The sequence below is a fragment of the Hemicordylus capensis genome, chromosome 3, assembly GCF_027244095.1.
Source record: "Hemicordylus capensis ecotype Gifberg chromosome 3, rHemCap1.1.pri, whole genome shotgun sequence".
Classification (NCBI taxonomy): Eukaryota; Metazoa; Chordata; class Lepidosauria; order Squamata; family Cordylidae; genus Hemicordylus; species Hemicordylus capensis.
In genome coordinates, this window is record NC_069659.1 from 124,247,096 (window position 1) to 124,260,774 (window position 13,679).

Sequence of the window (13,679 nt, forward strand, 5' to 3'; positions counted from 1 at the left end):
GCTCACCACATCTAAAAAAGGACATTGTAGAACTGAAAAATGTTCAGAAGAGGGCAAACAAGATGATCAGGGGCCTAGAGCACCTTTCTTATGAGGCTAGGCTACAACATCTGGGGCTTTTTAGTATAGGAAAAAAGATGACTGCGGGGAGACATGATAGAGGTCTATAAAATCATGCATGGTGTGGAGAAAGTAGATAGAGAGAAATTCTTCTTCCTCTTCCATAACACTAGAACCAGGGGTCATTCAATGAAATTGATTGCCGGGAAATCTAGGACCAACAAATGGAAGTAATTTTCCACACAATGCATAATCCACTTGTGGAATTCTCTGCCACGAGATGTGGTGACAGCCAACAAACTGGATGGCTTTAAGAAGGGTTTGGATAACTTCATGGAGGAGAGGTCTATCATTGGCTACTAGTTGGAGGGCTAAAGGCCACCTCCAGCCTCAAAGGCAGGATGCCTCTGAGTACCAGTTGCAGGAGAGTAACAGCAGGACATAGGGCATGCCCTCAACTCCTGCCCGATGACTTCCAGTGACATCTGGTGGGCCACTATGTAAAACAGGATGCTGGACTAGATGGGCCTTGGGCCTGTTCCAGCAGTGTTGTTCTTATGTTCTTACCACACCATATACTGTTATTCATCCAAATAGCTAACTTCATTGCTGTGGCATACTGCTGTTTCTGCAAGACATAAGGACTCATTCCTTTTTAAAATATAACATATTTAACAGCATCTGGTGGGCCACTGTGCGAAACAGGATGTTGGACTAGGTGGGCTTTGGGCCTGATCCAGCAGGGCTGTTCTTATGTTCTTATATCAACAGTGTTCAGAAATAGTGACATTACAGAGGATTTTGTTTTGAAAACCATGTCAATGTCCTTGGGTTCTTCTAGTGGTCATCTGTGTTCTTACACATGGAATCTTCACACATGGATGTAGAGGAGATCAGGAACCTTCTAAAGCTCTATCCCTGCTGATAGTTTTGGTGGTAACTCCACCCCCTTTGTAGTGTTTCTGCTGCTTTGCCTCAGTTCGAGTGTCTGCCAGTCTAAATAGACTGCAGTGGGGAGGAAGGGTTAGTGTGTGAGATCACAGATGGCCACTAGAAGAACCCTAGTTACAGGTAAGCAACATGACATTCTTCATTGTGGTCTCTGTGACTCACACAACTGAGCTTGTAACAAGCTGATTCACCTGGTGGAGGGAGCAGTCACTGGTAAATGGATTGTGGCACTGCCTGGCCAAATGTGGTATCTCGTCTGGCTTTGGCATCCAGCACATAATGTCTGATGAAAAAAATTGGGTTCATCCAGTTAGCCACCTGACAAATAGACTCAAGTGGAACATTTCTATCAAACACAATGGAATCAGCCATGGCTCTCATAGCCTAGCATCCTGATGGGAGCAGGTGGCGTCTTTTTTACCAATTGATAGGCTGAGAGAATGGTCTGAGTTATCCATCTAGTCAGACACTGCTCAGAGAGCTGTAAACCCTTTTTGTAAGTGCAAAACAGGAATTTTCTTTTCCTGAGAGAGGGAAATCGCTGGATATAGAAGGCCAGTTCTTGCCTTTCATCTTTCATAGGTCCCTCTTGCCTTTCATAGGGTCCTCTCTACTTGCGAGGAAGGGTTAGGAAAAAACACTGTAAGTGAAAAAGTTTGGGAACAATGAAAGTAAAAAGGAAATAAGGCAACATATATCATTAGTTCAACCTTCTTGTGGTAGAAGGAGAGTTAGGTCTTCTCGGAGGGCTCTGAGTTCCCTGAATTGCTGTGAAGGCAAAGACATCCACCTCTGGTATGTCCTAGCATTGGAAGATAGCATGGAGATGGGAGTGGTTGAGTTTCCACTCATGGGACAGTGAGGATGTTCTGAGGAGTGCATCTGTGAGACTGTCATGGCCTTGAATGTAAATTGTGGAGATATGGATATGATAGGCCACAGCCCAATCCCAGATCTCATAGGATAGGGAGATCAGTGCTCTGGAAACTGTACCTCCCTGGTGGTTTATATAGGCCTTTGCTGATGTATTGTGCATATGGATTTATACGTGAGAGTGATGCAGCAATGTTAGAAATATGCTGAGTGCCTTGTGTATTGCAAGGAGCTTGAGGTAGTGGATATAATGCCATGCCTTGGTGGCAGTCCACTGTCCACTGAACATACGCCCTAAGTGATGAGGCTCTCAACTGAGTTGTGATTCATCCGTAGTCATCACCATTGGCTGTGAGATAGTGAAAGGTGTGCCTCGTGACAGATTGCAGTGAGAGGTCCGCCAGATGATTGAGCTGGATACTGACTGAGGGATTCAATATCTCCTGGACTGGGAGTCATATTGAGGATCCAAGTGGTCTAGAAATCACCGCTGAAGGGCTATCATATGTAGTCTGGTGTGTGGTAGGACAGCTGTGGTATATGCTATGAGTCCCAGAAGCCTCTGGATCTCTGTTGCAGATTGTGCAGTGAGCTTTGTTAGTGCTCTTGCACACAGCCTTATGTCATCAACATGTTGAAGGGTATGATATGTGTAATTTGTTAGATAATTGAGAATTACTCCCACAAATTCTATCACGTGTGGGACTTCTTGTAGTTGACTTCGAGCCTGAGTTGGTTGAGAAGAGTTAGGGTACAATGGATATGATTGGAGAAGGAGATGGGAGAGGCTGCTACCAAGAGCCAGTAGTTGAGATATGGAAACATCTGGATGACTTGCTCTTGAAGGTGGGCTATGATGACAGCCATGCACTTGGTGAAGACTCACAGGGCAGAGGACAAACTGAATAGGAGAGCCTTGAATTGGTACACCAAGGACCCTATCTGAGAGCGAAGGAAAATCTGCAGTGTTTATGGTGTATAGTGATGTAATAATAAACATCTTTCAGGTCTATGGGTGTGAACCAAGTGCCTGGGAAAAGGAGAATGGCAGGGACTATGACCATCTGAAAATGTCTGTAGGTGATGAAGTCATTGAGGTCCCGTAGGTCTAGGATGGGACGTAGACTGCCATCTCTCTTGTTGACAAGGAAATAAGGGAATAAAATCCCCCTGTCACACCCATGGGGATGGGGTCTATGGTGTCCATGTCTAACAGCTGCACTTCCTCAAAAAGAGTTGGGGTAGCACAGGCTGCACAAATGAGAGTCAATGGGGGCATCTCCCTGAGTTCTAAGGCGTAACCTACACAAATGATGATAAGCACCCAGTGGTCTGATGTTATAGCTTCCCAGGTAGGAATAATGGGTCTTAGTCTGCTACCAGTTTGGGCAAGATAGAAGACAGGTTCTCTGGGCATAGAAGGACTGCCTGGATTTGCCCTGTGTCTGCTTACTGGTGGAGTAACTGCAGGCAGTTTCCTTCTTATATTGTCCTGGTCTGTTGGTACAAAAGGACTGGTCTGAAGTCTGAGAATGGGATGAAGCCTTGTGTGGTTGCTGTTGTTTATTGTATCTATAACTCTTGGAAAACTTGTTGGAAGCAATCAAGAGACTAATGGACCTTGCCGTGTTGCACAGCTTATGCACACGCTTCATGGACTCATGTGTCTTAGACCCAAATAAGGCTTTGCCATCAAAAGGCAGGTCTTCCAATCCTGGACCTTGCCTCTGGGGCTAGCCCTGAGGAGTGCAGCCACACATGTCTGTGGAGGGCTATAGATGCCCCCACAGAGTGTGCTGCTGCGTTTGCTGTGAGGTGAGAAGAGTGGAGCTGTTGTTTGGTTAATGAAGGGTCTGCACCTGTTCCTTATGCTCCTGGGGAATCATATCTAAATATGGATATAATGTCTCCCAAATGAAGTGAGTGTACCTGGATGTGCAGGCCTGGTAGTTTGCCATCTTCAACTGGAAAGCCAAAGTGGAATATATATGCTGATGGTGACCAATAGAATCCAATTTCCTCCTCTCTTTATCGATAGGGGCGAGAGAGAATGGTGGTGTGATCGTGATTGTGCTGCCTCTACTACAATGGATTTTGGTGTGGAGTGTTTTTGCAGAAAATTACAGTTGTCCAGTTGGACTCTATAAAGGGACTCCACTCTCTTTGAAGTTGGTTGCATTGAGAAGGGCTTCTCCCAGCAGAAGCTTGCAATATCTACAGGTGAAACTCGGAAAATTAGCATATCGTGCAAAAGTCCATTAATTTCAGTAATGCAAATTAAAAGATGAAACTGATATATGAGACAGACGCATTACATGCAAAGCGAAATAAGTCAAGCCTTCATTTGTTATAATTGTGATGATCATGGCGTACAGCTCATGAAAACCCCAAATCCACAATCTCACAAAATTAGAATATTACATGGAACCAAGAAGACAAGGATGGAAGAATAGAACAATATTGGACCTCTGAAAAGTATACAGTGTACTGTGCTTGATTGGCCAGCAAACTCGCCTGACCTGACCCCATAGAGAATCTATGGGGCATTGCCAAGAGAAGGATGAGAGACATGAGACCAAACAATGCAGAATTGCTGAAGGCCGCTAATGAAGCATCCTGGTCTTCCATAATACCTCATCAGTGCCACAGGCTGATAGCATCCATGCCATGCCACATTGAGGCAGTAATTGCTGCAAAAGGGGCCCAAACCATGTACTGAATACATATGGATGCTTATACTTTTCAGAGGTCCGATATTGTTCTATTCTTCAATCTTTGTCTTCTTGGTTCCATGTAATATTCCAATTTTCTGAGATTGTGGATTTGGGGTTTTCATGAGCTGTACGCCATGATCATCACAATTATAACAAATGAAGGCTTGACTTATTTCGCTTTGCATGTAATGCGTCTGTCTCATATATCAGTTTCACCTTTTAATTTGCATTACTGAAATTAATGGACTTCTGCACGATATTCTAATTTTCCGAGTTTCACCTGTAAGAGAGGAGTAAACATAGGAAGAGACACTGGGGTGGGTGCATCCTATTAAATAAGACTAAATATATGGTCCTCCTTTGGCTGAGATTGTTGCTTGACCAGTAAACCAAAGGAGGTAACCATACAGCTCACATAGTCTTAGTGTGAATGGCATTACTTTCATGGTGACTCTGGTTTAGCATCTGGAATGTCATCCAGAGAACAGCTCAGACCTTCATCCAAATTTTCAGAATCAGAGTGAAAAGAAGCCTCTGAGTCAGGTTCTGGTTCCTGCTCCTGTGGTTATGAAGATTTAATGGGGGCCAAATCAGTTTGAGTTGGCTCCTGTGATGTTGAGGGTAACACTGGAAGAGAAGATTGTGTTGATTGAGTAACAATGAGATGAGATTGCTGCAGTGGTTGAGGAGCTGCATGTGGCTGAGACACTGGCACCACCATTTTGGAACTTGCGGATCATGGCTGGGGTTCCATATGATCCCTTAGTGAAGTCAGTGCCTTATGCCCATCACAGTCTACGTCCTTCCCTGAATGTTGCTACTGACAATAGTAGACTCAAGGGTATGGTTCCTACCGAGGAGACAGGGAGTGAGCATGTGTGATGAAATGATACAATGAAGCATGGACCAGAACTCATTTTATGTAAATTAGCTTGGAACATAGTGAAGCTGTGAATCACAAGTGGCAGTTAGAGTGTGACAGCTGGGAGTTGGAACTTAGTAGTGGAGAGAGGAGTGGATTTTGGGGTCTGGTGAGAAGCAGTCTCAAAAGGAGATGTTTTAGACTCAAAGGATTAGAAACAGTCTGTGATAAAGTCCGGGAACGGGGCAAACTGTGACAAAGGCTGGGTGAATGATAGTCGACTGGGTAAAAAGGACAGTTCTAGGGAGGAATTGGGTTAAAGTTTTAAGTATTAAATGAAACACAACCAAGCACTTTAAAAGGAAATATCAATAAAATAACCAAGCAAGTTAACAGCCCTACTTAATAGTTGTGTACACAGGCCTCACAAAGCATCTTTAATAAAATTTTATTCTTGTTTTCATTCAAAACATCTCTGACTGAGTGATTCCTGTCAGCAACATTCCCCACATCTGCAAAGTTATGTTACCAGAATCCAAAACCCTAAGCATTACAAAGGCTTCATAACAAACAAATGCTAGCAGCAGAGATATAGGTGAAGTGAACAAGTCTTTGTAACAAAGGAGAAAAAGTAATGGAAATAAATTTAACACACACAGCAGAATCAGACCCAAACGCCACAGCATGGTAACAGGAATATCTATCTACCCAGTCAGGTTTGAAGGACCACAATGTGTGTCAGTATCAAGATTAATAGAGATGATACCCCCCTGGTATGATCTTCTAACCAGGGAATCATGCTCAGTGAAGTAATCACTTCAATCCTAGGGAATTTACTCAGTAGAGTCATCATGTTAGTCCCATTGATAATGGTGCTCACATTGGTGTTCCCGTGAGTGTTCCCATGGGCAATGTGTGAAGGCAGTGCTGGAGGTGGCTAGATCTGAAGGATGGATAACAAGCATCCTCAAGGTCATCAAAGTAGGTCTCTTCAGGTTCGTTGTCTGGTGGTTGTTTGGAATCAAGCTCAAAGTCAATGACTTCATCCAGGTCCAAAGAGGGGATTCGGTGAAATGGGCACTGCCACTGTGGTCAGGATCAAAGCAGCAGGTGTGGTAGGTTGTCCCCAGATTGTTGATGGGATGTGGCCTGTGGTGCCGATAGTGCCAAAGAACTGCATGAAGTTTCTGTGCTCAGTTTTATCGCATGTGTTTGGTGAACCACTGGCAATATATACAGGCATTTTTCACATACGCCTCACCCAATCACAGCAGGCAGTGGATGGGATTTTAGCCCAGCTCACCAAGCATCATTTAAAAACAACCTTTGTACTAGCCATGCAAGAAAGGAGCAGGCCAAGAAAAATGATCCCCTTCCCACTAAGGGAGATGGGATGGCGGGGCTGGGGCTGGAGAAATATAAATTGCAAAGTGGAGGTCAGATTTTTTTAGTATCAGAATTTTTTAGTATCAGTATAGTAAGTAGTGCTGAGACAAAAATGGCCTCTTTTTGCTGCCCCTTCACAGGCAGCAAAAAGAGGTCAAATGAAGCACATTAAGAAAGAATATGTGATGGCACAATGTCTTTGGTTTGTGCATATTTTGGTATCTAAAAGGCACCAAGGTGACAAAAATATGTATTCTACAACTGCTGCAGATGACATAGATGGAAGTTAGAATCTTGGATTCCCTACAGTGGAACATCCATCACCCCATGAAAGTGATCATATCATGTAATTTCTTCAGTGCAGTTGAATAAAACCATCTAAGTGTGCTTTTTTAAAAGACACTTCACACTTTCAGAGCATCAGTTATATGCTTATCTTTTCCCCATTTTTTTAAAAAACAGATGAGATTATGAATCATGGGGGTGAGGGGTGGGGAATGTGTACAGTAAAAAGGTTATCTAAAATAAATGCCTTTGTTATAAATGAATACTGACTGGAGACAAAAAGCAGAAGCATGGGAGTTTTCTGTTCTCCTCCCCTTCGTGTACTCTTCTATGGAAAAAAAAAAAAATCAAAGTCTTCCTTTTGTATATGTGAACAGAGAAGAGATGCAGTAACCCACATCCTCACAGAAATGCCTCGTGAACAGCTCTTTTTGTTATGTTAGATACTTGGTATTTCAAATATCCAGAAGGAGTATAGTGTGATGCCTAGAGTCTTATTTTTGGACCAGAGAAGCCTGTATTCAAATCCCTAGCTCACCTACAAAGTGAATTTGATTATTTGGACTAGACATTGGCTTAGATTCCACAGAGTGCAATCCCAGTGATTCAGCCCCACCACACTGCTGTGTGTATCTAAAACACTGTTGGCGGTGTTGCAGAACATGGCAGTTCTGCTACAACTTAAAATTGCAAATGCATAATTGTGCTGTGGGACATCCATTTGAAATAATGGATGTTATGTTGTACAACTGCACGTACATAACTTTAAGTCACAGTGAAGCTGCCCTGTTCTGCACCACTGCCAGCAGTGTTTTAGACCAAGGCTAACAGCTTTGGCTCTCCAACTGTTCTCAGGCTACAACTTCCATCATATCAAGCCACAGTGACCAAAAGTAGAGGTGTGCAGAGACTGGTTTTAGCCATTCAGTTCAAATTCAGACCCAACTGCTGGTCCGTGAACTGGTTCGGTCAAACTGGCCAGCTGGTCTGGTCTGTGTAATCAAACTAGTTTGAGCTGATTCAATCCAGTTTGACAGTTCAAGGGGCCATTGCTTGTAAAGGAGAATCTGGTGAGGATTCCCCTTTACAAGCAAAGGAGAATCTTGGCTTTAAAAGGCTTCTAAAGGGCAGCTTCGTGGGGGCAGGGGGAGGTGGCTGCCGCGCATGCACAAATGGCCTCTGAGAGGCTCTGGGCCATGCCAGGCCTCACAGAGGCCATTTGTGTATGCGTTGCGGCGGAGAAAATGGCTGCTGTGCCAACTTACGGAGGCCCGAATGGGCTGAAAAGGGGGGCAAAATGGGCCATAGCAGTGATGTTTGAGGCTGGCAGGGGGAGGAGGAACCTTCGTGGACACCCTCCATGGCCTAGAGGAAGCCCCCTGAAGGGGCGAAAGGTAAAAAAAAAAATTCCCCAAAAAACAAAAACAAAACATTTCGTGAACCACTCCCACCCCCTGGACCGAACCATCATCCCTACTACCTCCAGGCTCAGAGGCAGGATGCCTCTGAATCCTTGCAGGGGAGCAACAGCAAGGGGGGGCATATCCCCTGCTATCTTGGCAAAGAGGCACCTTTTAACATGGTGATTCTCATTATTTTGCAGGGGGCGAGTAACTGGCCCTACCCACCCCCAGCACAGTACCTCCAGTGACTGTTGCTGGTGTCTATCTTATGTTTATTTTTGGATTGTAAGCCCTTTGGGGACAGGGATCCATCTTATTGATTTATTATTTCTCTGTGTAAACCACCCTGAGTCATTTTTGGAAGGGTGGTATAGAAATCAAATGAATAGATAAATAAATAAATATCCTCACCTCTTGCCTGTGGGTTCCCCAGAGGCATTTATGGACCACTGTGGAAAACAGAATACTGGACTAGATAGGCTGTTCTTATGTAATAATGCACAAAGATAACCGGAAAGGTTTTGCACATCCCTACTGCCAACCAAAGTTTAAAAAGCTGTGTGTGTGTGTGTGTGTCTCAAAAACGAAACAAACCACACTGCCTCAGTTTAAAAATAGGGAAATGTTCTCATGCAGTTATGTGCATCTGAACATTTTGGCATTATCTGTAATGTCTATATGTATTATTCTTCCTCATAAAATATCATAAGGAATCGGCCAAAGAAACCCATATTTTAAAGCTTGCTGTATAGTGCAAAACAATATTTCAGGAAATGCCATTGGTGGCTAATGTTCAGGGTTACTTGTTATGCAGTCAGGGTGCCAAATCTGGCATTATTCATGTTATGCATATTTGGTATTTAAAGTTTTTCTACTCCATCCTCAGAGAATAAGAGCTGTGCTACCACATTTGAAATGTAAAGGCTTTCCTTTAGTTAAAAGATGCTACTTTGCATGTAGACATGCTCCAAGAAACATATTTAGCTATGCTTCTTAGAGCTTCATAATAGGCAGCTAAGGCTCACAAGTTACTGGAGCTGCTCAAAGAGTATTTGGTAATCTAGCTCTTTTTCAGCTTCCAAATGACCTGAAAATATATTTGGATTGCAATTTCCTCACAATTGACTTTGAATCACTTGGTTTCTCAACAAGTCATATACATTTGTATACATATATTTGGTGTATGTTTGCTTTCTGAGGTTATATGGCAAACAGCCCTTATATATAAACACCTAGTAATCTGCCCTGAGCCATTTTTTGGAAAGGCTGTATAGAAATCGAATAAATAAATAAATAAATAAATAATCAGAACATATATACAATGTTTCTAGAATGTTAATAATTATGCAATCAGTAAAACTTAACAAAAAAACTGAGCATCTAGCTCAATTAATGTACTTAAAAGTACTTGATCCACATCAAATTTTATGGCTCTGTGAATATATAGCACCACAGCCCTCCATTTTATATTGAATGGCCAGTCTATATATTAGCCTCATCATGCAAAGAAAATAAGAAACAGCCTTCACATGATGACTTCCCGATGCTACAGCCACAATACACAAAGAGATGGATTACATTGTTGATGGTCAGGAGGGTAATTCCCACCCTGTGCAGCAACCGAGCCTGGTTTTGAAATGCTCCAAATGATAGTGTGATGCAATGTGTAGTAGAATAGATAAGCCATAATTTGAAGGCTATATAATGAAGCCTCGCCTGTTTTCTGAAGATAGCATGTAAACTGGCCTTCATTTGTTGACACAGTAAATTCTGTAAACAGGGCAACCAAGGCCAACTCCAGGTTTCAAAGTGTCCTCTGCCAACTGTCACCCATAGCCTCACTCCTAACTGGATGGATCTCAGGAGAATCACTCTACTGAGTGATTCGCCACCATGACCATAACCAATGCCTCTGCCACCCCCACCATGCAAAGGCTATGGGCACAGAGGTAGTAGCTTCAAGGATCAACAGTGGACCCTTCTGTGGATCCTGGCCCTCTGCAGCTGACCAATGCAACAGCTTTTATCCATGGTGATCCAAAAGAACATGCAAGTCCACCATTTCCTCTTTTTCAAGACCCTCCTTTGTGATGTGAGCTACCAGAAACTGTGGGGGGAATCACTATAGTTTGGGTATCTTTATACATAAATTTTGCTTGGCTGAGGAGTGCATCAAGAGCCCAAAAAAAGCTTAAACAAAGTATCTCAGAAAATACGCTTACAAATTTGACGGCAAATGTTGATGTCAAATATTGGGTGGATAACCGCCCTGAGCCATTTTTGGAAGGGCGGTATATTTATTTATTTATTTATTTATTTGATTGATTTATATACCGCCCTTCCAAAATGGCTCAGGGCAGTTCACAAAATGATAAAAACAATTAAAACAAATTAACAATTAAAATCAAACTATTAAAACACAGTAAAACCAATAAAACAGCTAAAAGCCCTGAAAATCAGGGCAACAGTTTAAAACAGTTTAAAACAGTTAATCATTTAAAACTCTGGAAGGCCAGGCCAAATAGGTAGGTTTTATAGAAATTGTATAGAAATTGAATAATAATAATAATTGAAAAAGTTGTAGAAAATGAAGATGCAAAAATATTATGGGACTTCCGACTACAAACAGACAAACATCTGCCACACAATACACCAGATATAATTGTAGTCGAGAAGAAAGAAAAACAAGTTAAAATAATTGACATAGCAATACCAGGGGATAGCAGAATAGAAGAAAAAGAAATAGAAAAAATAACAAAATGCAAGGATCTACCAATTGAAATTGAAAGGCTGTGGCAGAAGAAGACCAAAATAATCCCATTGGTAACTGGCACCCTAGGTGCAATTTCAAAACAACTTGAAGAGTACTTCAACACCATAGGGGCCACAGAAACCACCATCAGCCAATTACAAGAAGAAACTTTACTGGGAACAGCCTATATTCTGTGACGATATCTATAATAACAGCAACAACATTGATAATAAAATTCAGCCATCCCAGGTCCTTGGGAAGGACTCGATGTCTGGATAAAACAAACCAGTCAATAACATCTGTCTGTGTAAGTAAGTAAGTAAATAAATAAATAATATTTATTGGTATATCTACACTGAATACTCACTGAATATTTGATTCCTGTCTTTGACATCTAATAATATTTGATTTCAACATTTAGAATGTAACTGTTTATATTTGACAGTATTTGACACCTGACACACAACTCATGTTGTATTTTATTTACTTTTTTTTTTCATTTAAATTTAAATAGTTTTCATTGGTTAGTGATAAATTAACTTACTATGGGTTTTCTCCAGAGGTTCTGCTGCAGATGGGGAATGACCGGGCTAAGGGGGAAATCAAACAACGCATCATTGATGTAGGATTGCAAGAGGAAGCTGCTTCTATTTCTAAGACCGTCTATCTTGGGGCACAATTGTTTAATCTCAAGCCAGCAGGCTATCTGTATTCTATTATTATCCCCAAATTCAGAAGTGCATTGACATTAGCCTGAATGGACGCCCTTCCATCTGCCATTTTAGAGGGCAGGTTCAAGGGTATCCCTTTCCCCGCCCGCCTCTGCCCTTGCGGTTCTGGCCACGTGGAGACTAGTACAGATTCAATTTTACATTGTGATTTTTAAGGAAGCCCGCTTTAGATTAATCTCCCCCTTAGTGTCTAAGTTTTTAGGACACTCTAATGATTTTTATTTTAAGTTTTTATTACTTAACCCAGAAGATTTTATTACTTAACCCAGATGAAAAAATTATTAATATAGTGGCCAGGTTTTGTTTTATAATCTGCAAAACTCGATCAGATCTTTAGCAATGCATTTCATAAGTTATATATATATATATATATATATATATATCTTCTTTTTAAATTTTATTTACATGATGCATTGTTTGTATTTCTTGTATATTGGTCTATTACCATAATAAAGTTCTATTCTGTTCTTATTTATTTTCTACTCAACAGAGTTTCCAAGGCAGCTTATAATTTGATAAGTGCAGGCTGGTATAGTGACTAAATTACTTGATGGAGTCCCACTGAAGTTAAATAATTCAGAGTAACTCCTGTGTAGTACTACCAAGTAATTTAGTCTGGATCTCAGCCACAGACATTTTAAGGCTATTTAAAACAGTCGGGGGAGAAATACAAAACTTGAATGAAACAGCAGAGCAGCATCTAAACTTGAATCAGTTGCAGCAGCAATTTCCAAACCTACATATTAAAAGGTGTGAGTAAATAAGTCCTTTATTAGAGGGCACCGGAGAAGCATTCCTGGGGAAGAGCATTCCACCGATCGGAAGCCACAACTGAAAAGGCCCTTTCCCTGCTCTCCAGTTATCCAATTTCTAACAGCAGCGATACCCAGAGAGGAGCCTCAGATGATGGTCTGCAACTGTTGGGCAGGTTCATGTAAGCAGACTGTTGTTAAAACATGCAATATTATTTAGTATTTGATAGATGGTGAGATATTTGGTGCCTGCTAAAACAAAACGAGAGATGCCAACAAATCTAAAGAAACCAAACAGTAAATCGCAAAGTAAAATGGCACATTTGCAATTCAGTCAGTTAACTCTATAAAGTGAATGGCTGTGAAGCCAGGAGTCTTGCAACTTCTATGTGGATGCACCATGAAAGAAAGTGAGAAATTACTATCACTGTACCAGTGGCAGACTTCACAAGAAAGCTACAGAGCAGGTAATGAATGTTGCAACATGGGAGTCATGGCAAGACAAATTTGATTATTGCACTTCCTTGACATATTAAAGTGAGCAGGGACTTGTTATTGTGCCTCTGTTAATTCGGAGGGAAAGTATATTTTGGTGGTAGAATTAGGCTATTGCTGTTTGAAAAAGCAAACAAATATCATTTAGAAATCTCTGTTGAAAAGCACACTGCTAGTATTTTCTAGTCTAATCTAGAAGTACATCACTTGGGAAATCATATTCATATACTTATTGATATATTTTCTAAAAAATAAATAAATTGCTTAATAGTCTATGTCCTTTGGTATCTAATTTAATTATCAGCAATTTGATTTGACATACACAATTTATACTCTCCTAATATTTGTTATACCCTCCCTTCTTATAAGCTAAGGCTGCAAAATGAAATATGAGTTCCCTAGACAAATGAATTAG